This window comes from Pinus tabuliformis, chromosome 7, assembly GCF_031772625.1.
Source record: "Pinus tabuliformis cultivar Carrire ecotype Pingquan chromosome 7, CPIR1, whole genome shotgun sequence".
In the NCBI taxonomy this organism is placed as follows: domain Eukaryota; kingdom Viridiplantae; phylum Streptophyta; class Pinopsida; order Pinales; family Pinaceae; genus Pinus; species Pinus tabuliformis.
The window spans coordinates 1,690,557,528-1,690,576,129 of record NC_142293.1 but is presented as its reverse complement, the minus strand read 5'-3'; positions in this window follow the sequence as shown (position 1 = coordinate 1,690,576,129).

The following is an 18,602-nucleotide window of genomic DNA, read 5'->3' as shown; positions in this document are numbered from 1 at the left end:
AATATAATTTGTAAATGATTTTATCTTTTATTTTGTTTTATTTGATTGTATATAATGAATTTTTACAATTTTGCATGGTTTCCAATTAATTTGATGACAATTATTTCCATTTGAAATTTATTTATTTTTCATATCATTTGATCTAATTTGTTTCCTATTATTTCATAAAAGTGCCAAAAAAATTATTGAAAAATTATTGGTAACGAGATCCAAATCAAAGAGTTCAAAGCATTGATCATATGGGTGTTTTTAAAGATTTTGATTAAATTTAGATGCAAGTAATTTGAATCTGGATCGTTTATACACATTGCTAATATAATTTTATGAGCTCTCAATTCCTTAAACCTAGATTTAGAGGAATTGTTGATAGATTATTTGTATTTGGATCTTGATAAGGTAAATTATGTCTAAAAAAAACTTTCATAACTTAGATCATATATATTAGGATTTGGATCAAACCTAATATATCATTATTTGAAATTTCCAAATCCTTGATACTGGATATCCAAATCCAAAGCTTTCTTTCACCTAATATTTCATAGATTTGAAATAACATGGTGGATAATGAAATGAATCTAACCAAATTATGAGTGCATTTATGATGACATGTAATATGACAAGCCATGTTGACTTGGTATGATGACATATACATTGACATGGTAGTTTTGACATAGGTGTTAAAAGTATTCATATTTCATGAATTCATTGTATCTGGATAAGTAATGATTTAATGGAATTTACTGTGGTGTTATGCATTCTAGTTTTAATTTTCTATCTAACTATATAGAACTATGAATTTGCTTTGAAGTTTTTCATATGTACTATTTGTATATGGATCCCGATCATTTATTTTCTCACTTCATTCTTCCTAATTCCATATTATTCATTTCCACTTCAAGTACCTAGATCAAGGATTTTATATAAGTATTTGGATATTGACAATCCATATATGGATTAAATTTAATAGGCCTTATACAAGTCTTATGGATACCGAGGTACTCGCTTTGTTTTTCACATTCAAATTGTTTTGTTTAGTCCATGTTACCTATGAAGTTCTTCTCCATGTTAGATAAAACTACTCAGCTATTCGTGGGCTAACCAATGGATTATTAGAGATAATCATGTATGGAATCTACTAGACACTGGCATGATTTTGCTGATGTGTCATCTACCATAGTATTTCTATCCATTACATATTTTCAGATCCCAAATTTTTGTATACTACAGAACAACGTCTAAGGAGACAGAACCAAGGTAGAGGGAAGCACTACCTCGACAGATTTCTAGCCAAGAAATCCAGATCCAAGTTGTAGCAACAAAGGGGGATTAGAGAGGAGTGATTCGATAGTTGGCCGAAGGATTTCCAGGAGAGAATTTGAGACTTAGAGTGAGTCTAGAAGAGGAGAAGAGATGGCAGTAAACATATTGAGGGATCATGACAGATTGGACAGGTCTTCCAGTTTTGTCATCTGGAAGGCCAGGATCCTGGAAATCTTGGATAAACATCGCATCAAGGACTATGCCTTGAAAACCGTAGATGTCCCAGTTGACCCTAATGCAAATGATAAGTATGAGGAGGCCATGGCAAAGGAGAAATGCATGATCCTAGACAGGGTCAAGGATCATGTAATACCACATATTGCTGAGAAGTCAACAACAAGGGAGATGTGGGAGAACCTGACCACCTTATACTAGGGATCTTCAGTGCAACAGAAGATGTTATTGGAAAATCAGCTGAGGTCATATCAGATGCATAAAGGAGAGGAGATAGATCACTTCCTTCTTAGGTTGCAAGGAATTCATGACTAGCTTACTTCCGTGGGGTCTACATTGGATTTAGAGTTTATGGTCAGGACTACTCTTAATGCAGTATCTGAGGACTGGGAGACATTTTTCCAAAGAATCTTGGGCAAAGTGACTCTCCCCAATTGGGAGGATATGTGGGCAACTCTTCAACAAGAAGAGATCAAGAGGTTGACCAAGGCGGGGAGTAGCAGTAAGGGAGTTCGAGTCAAGAAAGAGGAGGAGGATGCATGTCTAGCATCTACGGAACAACAAGGGGTTTAGAAGAGGAAGAAAAAAAACATCTCCAAGGTAAAGTGCTTCAACTTTGGGGAGCTGGGACATTATGCCTCTGAGTGCCCCATGAAGGAAGGCAAGGGAGAAGCTTCCAACTCAAAGGCAGCTCCGACAAAGGCCGAGAAGGATGTCAAGACTGATGACGATTATGCCATGAGTGCTCATACGCCTCTAGAGAAGAGGTGGGGAGACATAGAGTTATAGTCGAGAGGACTACATGCAGGGGTAGGATCCTTGAGGTGCCCAAACTCTTGGATCACATACGGCTACAGGAGCCCTTAATGATAGTGGCATGATGACATGTGTCAGGTGGAGAAAGGTGTGATGGAGTGGTAAGGAAGTGCTAGAGTGAAGAAGTCTGTAGCAGCACAGTGGAGGTTGCAGCAGTGTGAGAGGCATAGTAAAGGTTGCAACAACGTAGTGGCAGCAGAGGGAGCACATGATAGCAGAAAAGGTGGCTTCAACATCACGAGCTTCCAGACTGACCAGTATGTTAGTATTTGGGTGAATTCAGTTACTTACTTCTCGGTAACTGAGTTGCAGTGCATCGTTAGCAGTGGTAGTGCTATGGGAAGCATGATATAGCATGTTGAGAGGGAGCTGTAGTACAAATGTGTTAGTGGCAGTGTCATGGGCAGTAGTACAGGAAGCAATAGTGTAGGGGATGTGAGGCAACAGGCCAAACATCATCATAGGTATCAATGTGGAGGATCAGTGTGATGCTTCTATGGTGAAGCGTTGCTAGAGCACATTCCTCGCTAAGAGGGAGCATTTAGTTTTGGTAGCATCGGATGTGCTCTATCCATGAAAATTGGTGGAGAGGCTAAGGTGCATGAGATCTCCAAGACCCAGAAATAGTTTGGAGAAATTCCACCCGGATGAAGAGATATTCAAATAATTAATATTTTTAATGGGGTTCCTAAGTCTAAACTTAGGAAAATTAAAATATTAATGTGTATTAATATAAAATGGATGAGAAAGTTCTAAGAGACGAGGATCAAGCTAGATCTAATATTAGCCGTTGATTAGGGACTTAATCTCGGTCATTGATTCGTCAACAAGAAAATTATAAGAGGAGGCTTGAGGGTTAGTTGGAGACACACCAATAGAGATCAAGAATCCAATTTTCTAGGATTGGGTTTGCTGAGGAAATTGAGTTAGAGGTCAATTGCAGTGAGGGGCAGTTTAGCAAGGGATTTTGATCCAAGGCTAAATAATACATATCAGAGAGGCAACAAAGTGCCAAAAGAGGCAGCGCATAGCCTAAGAGGGCTGACACAGAGGCTAAGGAGGCCAGTGCAGAGGACGTAGAGGCAGACACATAAGATGCAAAGGCAGACACATAGGATGCCGTAGAGGCTAACGCAGACAATGCAGATAGCTGTAGAGGATGACGGTGGTTGAAGAGGCTGTGCTGAGGAGGTTCTGTGGGGTAGACTGAGAGCAGATTAGCCAGGAGAGGGTGACACAGTTATAGAGAGGGTGAAGCAGTTCCAGCGGAGTGCTTGGAGCAACTTTCACTGTCTAGCACACGGACTAGTCAGAGTCATTGTTGGGTTGATCATCTGGTTGCTAATTTACCGGAATATCTTTGTCGAGAGAGAGGTACTACTGCCAAGGAAATTCTGTAAAGGGTGAGCCATTTCTGGCAGCCTAGTTGTATTCAGAAATATGATTAATAATAAAACCCTCATATATGCTGCATCAATTTTCCCACATTGGGTTTTTTAGGGGACAATTGTCCAAAAATAATGGTGTCACTTGTGTTGTCTCAATTTATTTCAGTTGTTGATCTGTATATTTTTGAAGGCTGAAATTGTGTTTACTTCGATGTTTATATTATTAAATAAGTTGTTAATGTAAAGAACAAGTAGGATATAGTAAACCAGATATTGCAGTAGGGGTTTCTGTTGTGTTAGATTGAATTTTTTTTACAAATCGCACCATACACTGGTCTAGATGTCACTAGGTCTATACAAGCATGGATGCCTCTAGATCTCTCCACCTAAATTGTGAGGAATTTATCATATATCCTGCTATTTATCGGTTCAGGATTCCTAGGCCCAATGATGGTATAAAAAACCAGGATTTACCACAATCCCACCTTTACCGGTCTAGGGATTCCTAGGCCTTGTGATTTTTCCTGAGACCACCTCACTCAGTTTCAAAAACATTTGGCAATCCAAATCAACTAAGTAAGAGAAACCCCATCACACCATGGCTATCCAGAAATGGAAAGGCAAGGCTGAAAACCATTGTCACACTTGGAAAAACCCATGCCAATGACAACAAGAGAACCAAATACACACATCCATGTACCATGCATGCTAAATCTAACAAGGAAATCACACATGCAAATTGATACCTGCATTAATCCTGCTGTAGCCGCTTGATCCAACTCTTCCTTGCTTGATCTTTTGCTTCCCTTTCCTTCCTTGTCCTTCCTTTGCGTTCCTTTCTCCAATGCTAGAGTACTCCAAGAATACTCTAAGTGTACAAGAGAATGGGAGAGTAGAGAGAATAGAGAGAGAGCTCCAAAACTGAACTGACAAAAGGTTGTGAACTGATCCTTAGAAGCCTTTTTATTAATGAGGCTTCTAATTTCTTCAATTTCCATTATTTTCCTTCATTTTCCTCCTCACATGCAACCTGTGACCTTTCACCTTTGTTTTCTCCTATTTTCCATTATTTCCATCAATAAAATGCCAATTAATGCCTCTTGCCTTTCCAAAGCCTTTGCCATTGCCTTTTTCAATTTCCCCTTATCCATAATAAACCAAATTAACACACACTAGGATGTTTTTCCCAACATTTAGCTTGGAATAAGTGTCCCATGACCTTGGTCTTATTTTTCCTTTATTAGCTTTATATCATGGATTTTTAACCCGTGGCTATTACATTTTAGACGTGGTTGAGGTGATCTCAAGAAAATACCAAGGGTTGGGGGTGGAGATGGTTTTTTAGGGAAGCCCTTGAAAAGCGGGTGGATATAGAAAATTCCTATGGGTATGGTGAAGAAAGTATTAGGCATCCAAGCTCGTGTTAGTTTTGGTGATTTCTGGACCAATTTAGGTGAAATCAATGTGTTTGAGGTTGGAGGTAGTTTAACCTCTAGATTCCCTGTTTGGTTATGTTTTGGGTTTATCCCATGTGATACCACATTCATGCTTGAAATGTGGCACAAAGGTGATTGGGTTGGAAGAAAGATTTGGTTCAGTCCTAATCTAAGGTTGGGTGGTACATGGAAGTCCCTGACTTTGTTGGCATTATGCATAAGTTATTATGTGTTATTCTTTACTGAGATCAATGAGCATCAGTTATGATTTACTGTGTGATTTTATGAATGTTTTTTCATGGTTTTATTCTAGTTAAATGCTAGTTACATGCATGGTACATTTATCATTATACAATGTTCTCTTCTTATGGTTTTATTCCATGGTTTAACAGGCTCCTGGTTATTTTATATGAATGCATGAGCTAATATGTGTTTGTTACAACTAGTAAGAGAGGTTAGTGAACCTTCTTAGTGATTCTTTGATGAAATATTAAAACAATGAACATATATGCATTCATGACCTACAAGTACCATAGTCACAAAGTGTTTGTATAAATGAATAATTTGGACTCCCAACTTCTTGAGGTCGTAACTCTGGCATACGATATCCATTTGATTATGATAATAGCTCGTTTTGAAGATCTCCATGACGAGGCCAAAAAATGAATCTATAATACGCATTATAACACTTTTATAGTCTCTCCATTTTTCTTGAAAATGTCGTTTAGGTCCTCAAAATGACCTCGAAAGTTTGGGACCCGAAAAAATACCAAAAATAGAAATTTGTGTTAAATTTAAGGAAATGAAACTGAAAGGAAATAGTGTTGGGTCAAGTTAGGCTGATAATAGTGTGATCATGTGTCACTAGGTGTTGCAGTTAGTTTTGGACATGTGGACTCCATTTTCCATAAGTGCATCTTGGAAGTCGGGTCATGCATAGTAACTCTCATCTCATGTTTATCCTGGTGAGCAAGTTAAAGTAGGTAAATGTGGGTGGGGTGTTACAAAGTCATTTGTGGTTTTGAAACTTCTAAATGAACACTGAAATCTCATGAATATTCTCTTATGACTCTTTATGATATTTAAATGAATGAAATCATTTTATAATTATCCGAATATTCTGACCATTTTTCTAATTTCTATCTATTGATTTTCTTGAAATATGTTTTCCTCATAATGTATGAATGCATGTATACCATGGAATGAATTAACAATCTTATTTATTTATGATATTATTATTTTATTATCCTCTTAAAATGCCTAGTCCACTCATAAGTGAATGTGCTAATGATCATATACCATGCTATGATTTATTTTGAATATCTTAGTGAATTAAAAGAGGAGTAACACCTCTATAAAAATTTCGAGGGAACTTGAACAACACCCTAGAAGGTTTACTTTTTCCTTGACCAAAAAATAAATAAAAAAGTCTCATTTAGTACCTTGGGTTTTGAAGTCATCAATCGCAAATTCCATTAGTATTGACAGGGGGAATATATCAATATCCATTGATCAATAGATTTTATAGGCGTTTTACTTCAACACATCTATTCACATTTGCTAGAATGTACTAGGTACCTTGACACCCATTATCATCAATGGTGGTTTTTTCTTGCATTTGTGAATAATATACATCAATAACCAACAATCAAATTTTTTCCTCCCATGTTTGAGCCCAACTCTTCTATTTACATGGTGTATTTTGTACCTTAGACAATTGATATGAAGACCTTGAGCTATGTTACCATATTTATTCGACTGACAACATCACTAGTTTCTATCAGTGACACTCTCCTGGTTATGTTTCTCTCCACTTCAGTGGTGTCTTCAATGTTGACATTCAAGTTGTTGGACAATACCACTTCTATTCACATGCTTTTGGTACTTAAATTGATCCATATACCCTCATGCTTTATACACTGAGATATATCTCCATTGTGTGTTTTTCATGGCTATGATTTATTGACATGGGTCCATTATGTATTCGCTTCATGTCCATGATCATCACTTTTCATATATATTCATGGATCCACAATGTACTTTATTTGGTGGCCATGTTTTTCTGTCTTTGAGTGTGGGTATGCCCAACTTGGGAAATGGGTTTCCTTAACTTAGTTTCTTTTTGTAGGTATTGTTTTGTCTATTGTCTAGAGAATCATTTTGGGCGAATATGATAGCTTCCTCTCAATTTTGTATAATGTATATCGACCATCAAATACCCTTTTGACCTCACACATTGGGGGGCATTTTTTATAGGATATTTTCCCACATTTTCATGGAGATGCTCATATTGGCTTGATTTAATTATCCCTAACCCAATTTCCGATATTTTTTACAAAAGAAATCTTTAAAAAGCACTATTTAAGTTCACATACACACTTCTTGTTTTGACATAATGCATATGCACATGACTTCCCAAAAGGAAAAAGTATGTAGATATAATAGTCTCCTCAAAGCAACCAACATCTTCAAAATGCACTAACAAAAATAAAATATGCACATTATTGCACTTTTAGGAGTAGGGTTTATGGGTTTGAATAAATTTGCAGGGTTTATTGGTTTGAATAAAACCCACCTATAACCCATATGCCAACAAATCTAACCACTTTTTTAGGGTTTCTTTTCATGCCATGGGAAGAGGAGATCACAAGTATTGATCAATAATCGTTATGTTTGGGATTTATCCACATATTATCTACAATTCCCTTGCCTTTTAAATCCCTTTTTCCAATAAGGAAACTCTTGCTTTCAAACCTTATTGTTGCTTTCAATCTCTGAAAGGAGCCTTTTTATCTATCTGATTAACACGTAGAATATTCAATGAAGGGACCTTAAATGACATAGGGTAGAGGGACTGTAATCACAGTTCTAATTAGTCCCTTGTGTGAGAACTAGGTGATACCTTTACCTATATATTACTATTATATTTGATCACTAAGAAACTCTTTCCTCTTGTTCCAATTTGGTGTTACTATAATTTAGTATATGTTTTTCTAAGTTGTTTTGATCATTTACTCCATTTTAATCATTCCATTTTTCTTTGAGTATATTGCTATGTTTTTCTTGTTTGTTAGTTGTATATAAAATTTCAAGTGTGGGTTTGGAGGAGAATGTCCATTTAATAGATATTAACAACCCTTCATTCTCCTAGGTAAGTCTTCTTGCCCCACTTCACAATTCATTAAGAATTCTTTTGGCTTTTTGATTGCGTTAATTCTATTTTAGTCTACTCTTTTGTATTCTTCAACGTTGACCATATGAATGAAATTTCTGCTTACAAGATTCTAGAACTTTATTGGTGGATTCCACCAACCCATTAGCTTGTGTGTGGTTTGGAGAAGATTTTCGATGTTTGATTCAATACTTCCATACTATAGTTTGGACAACCTTTTAAGTAAAATTGGGAATCTTAATATGAAACAATTTCCCTAGGAAGTGAGTGAATATGTATTCAAATAAGAATCCTACAATTGTTTATTTAAGAGCTCGGAGGAGAACAAAATCTGTCCACACCAAAATATATCTCTTTTTCCTTAAGGTTGAAGTGATGGATCCCATGAAATCTAAAACCCATTTTAAAAGGGATCTATAGGTACATAAGGTTGTAATGGAATTTCACCATTTGCACTAGGTGGCCCATGTGTTGAGAGTGATAACAACTCCTTACATACTTCTTAGCATCTCTAAAATGAGTAGACCGATAATATCATGGGTGGAGGACTTTGTAATAAGATCTTTTATTGACAAAATGACCTCCACATGGTTCGTTGTAGAATGATTTTAATATTTCAAACAATTCATATTTTCATAGACATTGTCGTATAATCAAACCTAGTCCTATACGAAAAAGATCACGTCAAATCCACGAATATCCTACTTTGAAAATATTGTGCTTTTCTTTAGGTCAAGGGTGTAACAGTAACTTTCTTATGGCCAAGTAGTTAGAAATATATGCAAACCAAGGAGATTTAGTAGACATTGCAAATAAGTGTTGTAAGGAAAATCACAATCTACAAGAATTATTTCACCTTCATTATGAATTTAGAAAGAAAATATGCAATTGTAGTTTCTCTTCAAGGTTTACCTAAAATAGTGATTTTAAATTTCTATAGCAATATAAGCCACCTAGTTATTCTACCATTTATAATTGGATTATTCATTAATATCAAATAGCTGAATGGTCGTTCTGAATAAAAGTCCCATAAACAATGATAATGTCTAACCTTATTTATGGCATGTACAACTACAATAAATATTTTTTCTAATAATGTATAGTTTAATTTATCATGTTTTAAATTTTTGCTAATAAAATAATGGCATAAGAAATTTGGCTTTCTTTTTGTCCTAATATTGATCCTAGAGTTGTATCCAAGGCACTAATGGATATGTGAAAATGGACAGACCAATTTCTCCCTCTTAAAATAGGTGTTGTGGAAAGTTTTTCTCTCAATATTTCAAAAATAGTTCAACAAGAAATATTCTAAAAAATGCATTATATTTAATGAGCAATTTAAACAATGATGATGCTATTTTTGTGAAATTTTCTATGAATTTCCTATAATAACTCGCATGTCCTAAGAAAATCCTTACATCTTTTTTAGTCTTTGGAACTAGAAGTTTATAAATGACTTCTATCTTTGTTGGACCAACCTTGATTCTTGTAGACAATATAGAATGACCAAAAACAATTCCTTTAGCAAGTAACATATGGATTTTTTCATTACTTAATGAAAGATTAGTTTCTTGACGCATAATCATTTTTTTCAATATTTTCCAATGCTTTGTCAAAAAAATTACCATAAATAGTAAAGTCATCCCTATAAACCTCCACACAATTATGAGTCAAGTGAGAAAAAATATCTAAAACAAGTTGAAAAGTAGTAGGAGCATCGCATAACCCAAAGGGTAATACTCTATAAGAATATATCCCCCATGCACATGTAAATGTGGTATAATCTTGATCTTCTAGAGCGATTTGAATTTGATTATAACCACTAAATCCATCAAGAAAAGTTTTGTTTTGTTTTTGTTTTTTCTAGATAAGGTATCTAAAACTTGATCTATAAATGGAAGAGGAAAATGGTATTTTAAGGTGACTTTATTTAATTCACAACAACCTTTGCAAACTCACCACTCACCATTCTTTTTAGGAACAATTACTAAAGGTGAAACCCATTGATTATAAAAAATAGAATATATGGCCATTAATTCCATTACAATTTTTTTAGAAGTGGATTCCTACATATTTGGGGTTTTTTGATTGGTCAAGAAATTTCCTAAATATAAATGTGTTAGGACGGATTCCATTCATATCATTATACTCCCATTCAAATGCGCCAAAATGTTTTTGTAGTTTTTGAAATAGCTTTCTTTATGAGATTCCTCAAATTTAGAATTTATGTCTAAAGTTTTTCCTTGTTTAATCTCAAGAGGGGTACTATCAGATTCTAATATTGAATTAATAAAAGACATATAATTGATTAGTGTTGACAGAGTATATATAGTACAATTTTCCTAAAATTTCTTATCTAAGATATGATCAAAAGAAACTTCCCCCAATATATTGAATTAAATCACAAAATTATTAGTAAAAATTGTGATTAGAAGTTTTTCAAGATCCTCTTTTAAATTCATAGCTTGGTTAATTTTTAAGATTGGTTGTACTATTTCTTCATCACTATTTTCATCATCAAGCTATTGTGTATTTTCTAATTCAATTAATGATTTTGTAAGTGAATACAAAATAAATTTCTTATCTAAATATCCCTATGAAAATTTCATGTCTCATATTTACAACTTATTAACACCTCAACTATAGTTAACCATGGTCTTCCTAGGATAAATGATGACAACCAAAATTAGATTTAAAATACATAGGATATTTGAAATGGTTTAAAGATACTATAACATCTTCTATTGTTCCTTCAAGTTTCATTGTACATATATATGCTAATTGTAAAACTGCAGGTGTGTGATGAAGATTAGATAACTGTAACTAATTCATAGTTCCTTTGTGATGACATTAGTTGCAACTCTAGATTGATTAACATGTTTGCAATTAGAATGTTATTGTTGTGAATCTTAATAATAAGCTACAAGGATCAACACATTTTTCTATAAATATTTTACTCGACATTATATCTTTTAATTTGCCAATTCCTTATATTATTTGTGGGTATTTTTTGTTCTTCTTGGTTTTCATAGGCATGATTTCCTAACTATTTAGCATGGACTGGAATATCTCTTATTTCTTGTATTAAATGAGTTTTAATAAAAACATTCTTTAATTCACCCAATAAATCATATTCAAATTGTTTTATATTCTTATTAAAATTCAACCTTTCTAGAAAAGGAGGATATTTGCATGAGAAGAAGTTTGTTTTATTGCAAATTATAGAACTATTTTTTTAAAGGAAAATCTATACTTAGCATTATAATAATTTGGTTTGAAGGCCGAGACCTTTTACAACATGTGCCATGATATTTTCAGTTGTTTTCCACAATTCCTACCGCATTACATCAAAGATTTTTTTTAGACTACATACTATTGTACTGAAAACATTACTCCCATAAACTCTCCAAGAAACTCCATTAAACACTACATAATGACAAAACATATAACCAAATTTAAATTTTAAAGACATTACAAGTCCTCCCTAGCTGGAGTGACTTGGAATCCATCATCATGCTCGATGGGATGCTTGTGGCTCTCTCGTGGAATACCATCGCTCTTGATATCCTGCTCCATCTGCTCCGTATTCATAGCTAACTCCTGATTTTTTTGTTTTCATATTTGTGTGCCATGCCATTCTCTTCCACCCTCCTCCCTAAATTGTTGACCTAAAACTCTGGCGTTTCGACAACCAACTGCAGACAATCCAAAATTTTCTTCTGCAACTCCAGCTACTGGGAGAGCAACTCATTGATTGCTCTAGTTTCTATCAATTGCATCTCTACATTACAAGAGATTAGTGTGATTAGGAAATCCAATTCCCTTGCTATCTTGACCATGTGAACATCAAGCTCCTCACCGACTTCACCCTCAATTCTTTCCATTTGTGCTTGTAATCCCTGAAATTGATGAATCAATGTGATGAGGAATTGAAATACCTTCTTATTGATAACATAAGCTCCCGTGTTCTCCATATATAGTGTTGATAATTCCACAATTCGTGCATTCTAGAAACCCGCTGCATTGAAGCGTCATGCATTCATCAAAGCCACTTACATCAGGTCCATTAAGGATTGAGCACAAAACCTTTGAATTTCAAAAAACTGTCCATGGCCAAACATGTACTATCGTGTAGAGATTATGGTTTCACACATTTGAATTTCCCCATTAATCAAATCTTTGCTAATCCATTTGTCTCGTGCCAACTCCAAGCTTACATAACTGCTCCATGTGGCCATGAAAGCATGATTCTCCAAGTTAATATGACACCTTTTTGGGTCTTAATTATTATGGAGCTTGATTCAAGAGGTCTTGTATTAATAATGAAATTTGATGCCTGATCCTAAGATTAATGTGCATCGTAAGCCCAATTATTTCTAACTGCTTGCTCAACATTAAGGGAGTGGCTTAAATATTATTTTCTCATCATCTACCTTTATTTCCCATGTTTTTAATAGCACTACATAATTTTCCATGCAGTCAGCTTCCTCATTTAGGTTCATTTTAAAATGATAAAAAATATATGTCAAATTTCTCTATTAATAGTTTGATCCAATGCAAGATAGCAGGGATAAATGGGTCATCTTTCTCACGACAATTGATAACCTATTAGATGGCAATATTGGAGTCCCCAAACACCTTCAATTGTCGAATTCTATTGGCAAAGATTGATTCCAATCCTTTCCATAGTGCAAAATAAATTGCCTGATTGTTAGTCAATACCCTTAGGCCCCAGGCGAATTTCAACACTCTTTCTTTATCGAGGTGATGCAATAGAACTATCATTATCATTTGATTGATTAACACTTTCCTTCTCAATTTTTTCTTCAATAATAATAGGATAATATTTATGAATTGCTTTCTTAATATAAGATGAATATGATTTAAATCAAGAGGGGTAATCATATAAGTTGGAAAATTTTGTAGCTCAACATTGTAAGCAGGTTGAGCTACTTTATTGTTGAGGTTTGTAACGAGTTATGCAAGTAACTGGGTAGGTCATGGAGGAATTTGGTTTGATGGTAAATGTAATTATTGTGATTATGAATTTGTGGCTATTGAGGTTAGGTACAAAAGGATTCTTGAACTTGCTGGGGATGTTTGGTTTGTAGAGGATATTGTGGATATTACTATGGAAAATATGGACAATTTGGAATTTTCCCATAGGCAAACCCTCACCATCCTTGTTTCCAAGTTCATTTTTGAGTTTGCGTGGTGACCATGTTTCCCAAGGCATAGGATCAATCCAATTTTGTTGGGGGTATTGTTGGTTTGAATAATAAGAATTAAATTGTTGTGTAGGGTATTGAGACATGCTTGATGCTCATGACTACTAATGTATTTTTGGTGCAACAAAAAAAAGTTGTTTTGTAACTTCTTTGTCTTTTTCATAGACTACTTTAAGTTCCGGTATTGAAGGGAAATTTCCTTCTACACGTTTCCCTACACCAATACGACAATGTTCATGTTATTTAAAGGATTTTTTCTCAAAATATGTTTCTTTCTAAATTTTGGACAGAAAATAGAAAAATATGCTTTCTCTTCCTCTTTCTTTTGCTCAATTTTCAATGTATCTAATTGTGAACTAAGAATACTAAGAATATTGGCTTTGAAAATTTCCAATAAATTTCCAATTTAAACTCTGTTTACCCCATCAATTGTTGATCCATTGAATCTATAAGTGGTATCTCTAGGTCTTTGTTAGGTCCCTATACTACTAGGGTAACCCCTTATTGTCATTAGTACAACCGCCTTATTATATTGATGTACCCATGTAGTGCCCATATTGTTACTATTGTGCCCCAAAGAAGCCCACTATTGTTATTATTGTGCCCTTACGTTATTATTATTATGTCGACTCTGATTATATTATGACCCCTTAGACTCCTATATATAGAAAGGAGGTATTTTCATTTGTATCATCCAAGAATTCTTCATTTGTGTAATGTAAAGGAGGTTGCCCCCTCGAAGAGGCTGAATTCTAAGGCATTCAACTATCTTTTCTATCTTTTTGTGAGCTGGTTCCATAACATTTGGTGTCAGAGCTTTGGATTCTAGGGTTTTGCTGCTCCAAATAGGTCATCATGGCATTTTTGTTAAAACTTTTTTTGCGATGTTTCAGAAGAAAAAAAAAAATCCATTTGAGATGAAATTGCATTGAACCTCCGGTCTGAATTTCAGAGCTATTCGTGCTATATTTGCAGAGATATGATCTAAGGAAGTTGGTCTTTTTGTAGACTCCTGAATTACATTCCAAACAGGTGACTTGAGGAAAATCGTCATAACTTTTGCTCTGAGCATCGGATTGAAATTTAGTAAAAAGGTATAGAAAGAGGACGGACTTTAGTTTCTTATATATATTTTTTAGAGCCAAAGGTCGAAACAGGGACACGTGGAATGTCGTACAAGTTTGCTCTACTGAAATAGTCTATAATCAGGTCACTGTGGGATATTTGGCATAACTCTTCCTTGGAGAATCCAATTTGGATCAGACTGGTGGCATTGGAAAGAGGACACATAGGGCTACTGCAGGTCGCAATTTCAGAACTAGAAGAATCGAAATTACAGAGTTATAGTCATTTCAAGATCAAGCTCCTAAAATCAAGAAAAGGCGATATGAGGATGTTTGATGGCAAGGATCTGGTAAATTGGATACTTCAGATGGAGCAATATTTTGATATACATGGTGTACCACTATTACAAAAGGTATCTATTTCATCTTCATATTTAGAACCAGATCAATTTTTATGGTATAAAGGGCTTTGTTCTCGTAAATAACTTGTTACATGGTCAATTTTCACGGAGGAAATGATAGCACATTATGAGGATACAAAGAGCAACACCTTCTTTAGAGAAACACCACAACAATTGGAAAGAGTCAAAGGGCTTTGCTACATAGTGGAAAGTAAAATTATGGCAATAAGGAAGTCCACCCCTCACAACTATAAAGATGGAAGTGTTGTTTCTCCTAGCCATCCACAACCTACAAGGGTTACATCACAACAATTGGAAGAAGAAAGAGAAAAAGGGTTTTGTTACAATTGTGATAGCAAATGCACTAAAGTTCATAGGTGTGTTGAGAAGAAATTATTTTACATAGAGTATGAAGAGGAGGAAGAAAAGGATCAAGAAACATCAAAAGAAGAGGATATACGCCAGGACCCAACCCCAGAGAAAGAAGAAATGAATCAGACCATATCTTGTAAAGCATTGGCAAGAATTACCACTCCTCAAACTCTCAGATAGAAGGACATATCAAGAAGAAAATGGTGCAAGAAGTGAAAGATCACATCGAGAAAGAAGAAATGAATCCAACCATATCATGTAATTCATTGGTTGAAATTACCACTCCTCAAACTATCAAGATAGAAGGACATATCAAGAATAAAAATGTTCAAGAAGTGAAAGATCACATCGAGCATCAAGAAATGAATCCGACCATATCTTGTAAAGGATTGGAAGAAATTTCCACTCCTCAAACTCTAAAGATAGAAGGACATATCAAGAAGAAAAAGGTTCAAGCAGTGAAAGATCACATCGAGCATCAAAAACAAGTTCTCCAACTTTTAAAGGATAATGCCACTTTGGTGCAAAATCAAATGAAGCAACAGGTAGATCAACATTGTAGTGAGAAATGTTTTGGTGTAGATGATTGGGTATTTTTACTGCTACATCTCAAGCAAGCTATTTATGAGAAGGAAATGTTGGCAATACTACATGCACTTAAGAAATGGAAAACTTACCGAATGGGAAGACACTTCAAGGTAAAAATGGATCATGATAGTCTTAAATACTTTTTAGAACAACTATTATCTTTAGAAGAATAGAAAAAATCTGTCACAAATATGAAGGGTTATGACTTTGACATCATCTATAGAAAATGGAAGCAAAATTTTGTTGCAGATGCAATCTCAAAAAAGGATGAAGATGTGGAAGCATTTTTTGGTGCTATTTATATTATCCAACTAGATTGGATAAACAAATCAATGGATGGATGGAAGAAAGATGAAGAAGTATGACCACTTATTCAAAAGTTGAAAAAGATCCCAATTCAAACAATATTGCCAGAAATTGAAGAGGAAGGAAAAATCATATTGGAACTTGGAGCAGTCACAGAAGCAAGAACCCGACAGCTACGAAATCAATCAATTTCAGAGTATCTCATTAAGTGGAAGAACTTACCTGTTGAAGATTCCACATGGGAGGACAAGAATTTTATATAGAAGCATCAAGAACTACTCAAGCTTTGAGGACAACACTTTTTTAAGGAGAGGGGCATGTTAGGCCCCTATAATACTAGGGTAACCCCTTATTGTTATTAGTACAACCCCCTTATTATATTGATGTGTAGTGCCCATATTGTTACTATTGTTCCCCATAGAAGCCCACTATTGTTATTATTGTTCCCTTACATTATTATTGTTATGTCAGCTCTGATTATATTATGACCCCTTAGACTCCTATATATAGAAAGGAGGTCTTTTCACTTGTATCATCCAAGAATTGTTCATTTGTGTAATGTAAAGGAGGTTTCCCCCTCTAAGAGGCTGAATTCTAAGGCGTTCAACTATCTTTTCTATCTTTTTGTGAGCTGGTTCCACAATAGTCTCTAACCATATTTAGTTTTTCCTTGAGAAATGTGCTTGAAATTTCACAGATTTCTGGATAGCTTAATTGTGACATATCACCTTTTCCCATGATATTAAGTATATCTATCCATTCGTCTCTAATTTTGTGAAGAAAAAAGATTTCAAGAATATATAAATATATTTATGTTTCTTAGCCACACCCCCACCCCCTTTTTCCAAGGAAATAAATCAACCTCCCTCTCAACCCGAGAGCTAGAGCGAGGTTGTTGATACCAGGCCAACCCACATGTATATTCACTTAAGATTTCACAGGGCTTGAAGCCAGTACAACAATATTCATTGGCAAGCCATTACAACAATATATATCAAGGTATTATAACTCATCATTTCATTAACAAGGATTTGAACTTAGGTGGAAAATGTAACAACCATTTCGTCCAACCACCCAAGATAACCCCAACTGACTGCTTGTTATCCCTTTTTACATTATAATGAAATATTTCTATATAATATTCAAGGATTTCATCCTATTTTTGTGCCACTTTAAACATTTCTTCTTGCAAATATTGATTTATACAATAGTTTTGATATTTTGTGGAAAAAAATGATGCATTTCATCCCAAGTTTTGATAGTATTAATTCCCAACCCCATAAATTGATGCAAAGTTGCATCTTTAAGAGTAACTAGAAACAACTTGAGTTTCTAGGCATTAAAAGGGTAATCAAAACTGTGACATAATACATCAAATTCAAAAAGGAAGGTTTTGGGATCTTCAGTTCTCACTCCACGAAAAATAGGTAATGCTGATGGTGGAATATTTTCATTTGGACATTTGTTATTGGATCCAAAATGGGGAATCCAAAGTCATCTTTAAAACTTGATGTCCTTATACCTTATTTTTGTTCTATTCATACTTGTCCTTCATTTTTTAACCATATTACCTCATATATATTCCTTTGATGAAATAAATACCAGGGTTCTTCTATAGGATTATCTATGAATGGTATTTATAATGGTTGTCTAGTGATCAAATTTTCATCCATTTGATAAGGTGCGAGTATTACAATTTCTTATGGACTAGATATTTCTAGAACCCTTTCTTCTTCTCTGGTTTTGCTTCTATCTTGAGAAGCCACAATTTTTCCTGATCATCCTCCTCTTGTAATTTTACCTACAGATGGATGAGTGGATCGTGTGGTTCTTACTGCACCATGAATTGGAATAGATGGAGTAATGAGTGGAGTATTTTTTTCCAGTAATAAATATACCTCTATGATTTGGACATCTACTCATGTATCATATTTATCATGGTTTGAATTCAGTAAAATTTCCTATAACTGCATTAAAACTATTACTACAAAGCAACTAATTCCCTTTAGCAATTCCATAGCAATGATGCCAAAAATGTTAAGAAATTTATATAGTTTAAAACGAGAGACGCTGTTGTTGGGAAAAGTATCCAATACGGAATGACCCTATCCCACTCTAAGGGTGATAGTACCTCATCAACAATCAAAGCAAAGCTATTTGAGATTACTTCTTTATGATATGTAAGAGAGGGGAGAAAGAGATCCACTAACCGATGTCTTCTGCTAATGATTGATCCAATCTTCTCTCTTTGCTGCTTGCTCCCAGCTCCTTGCTCTTTCACTGGCCCAGCTACACCAAGATCCTGCAAAATGGCAAGAGAGGGAAACTACAAGAAGC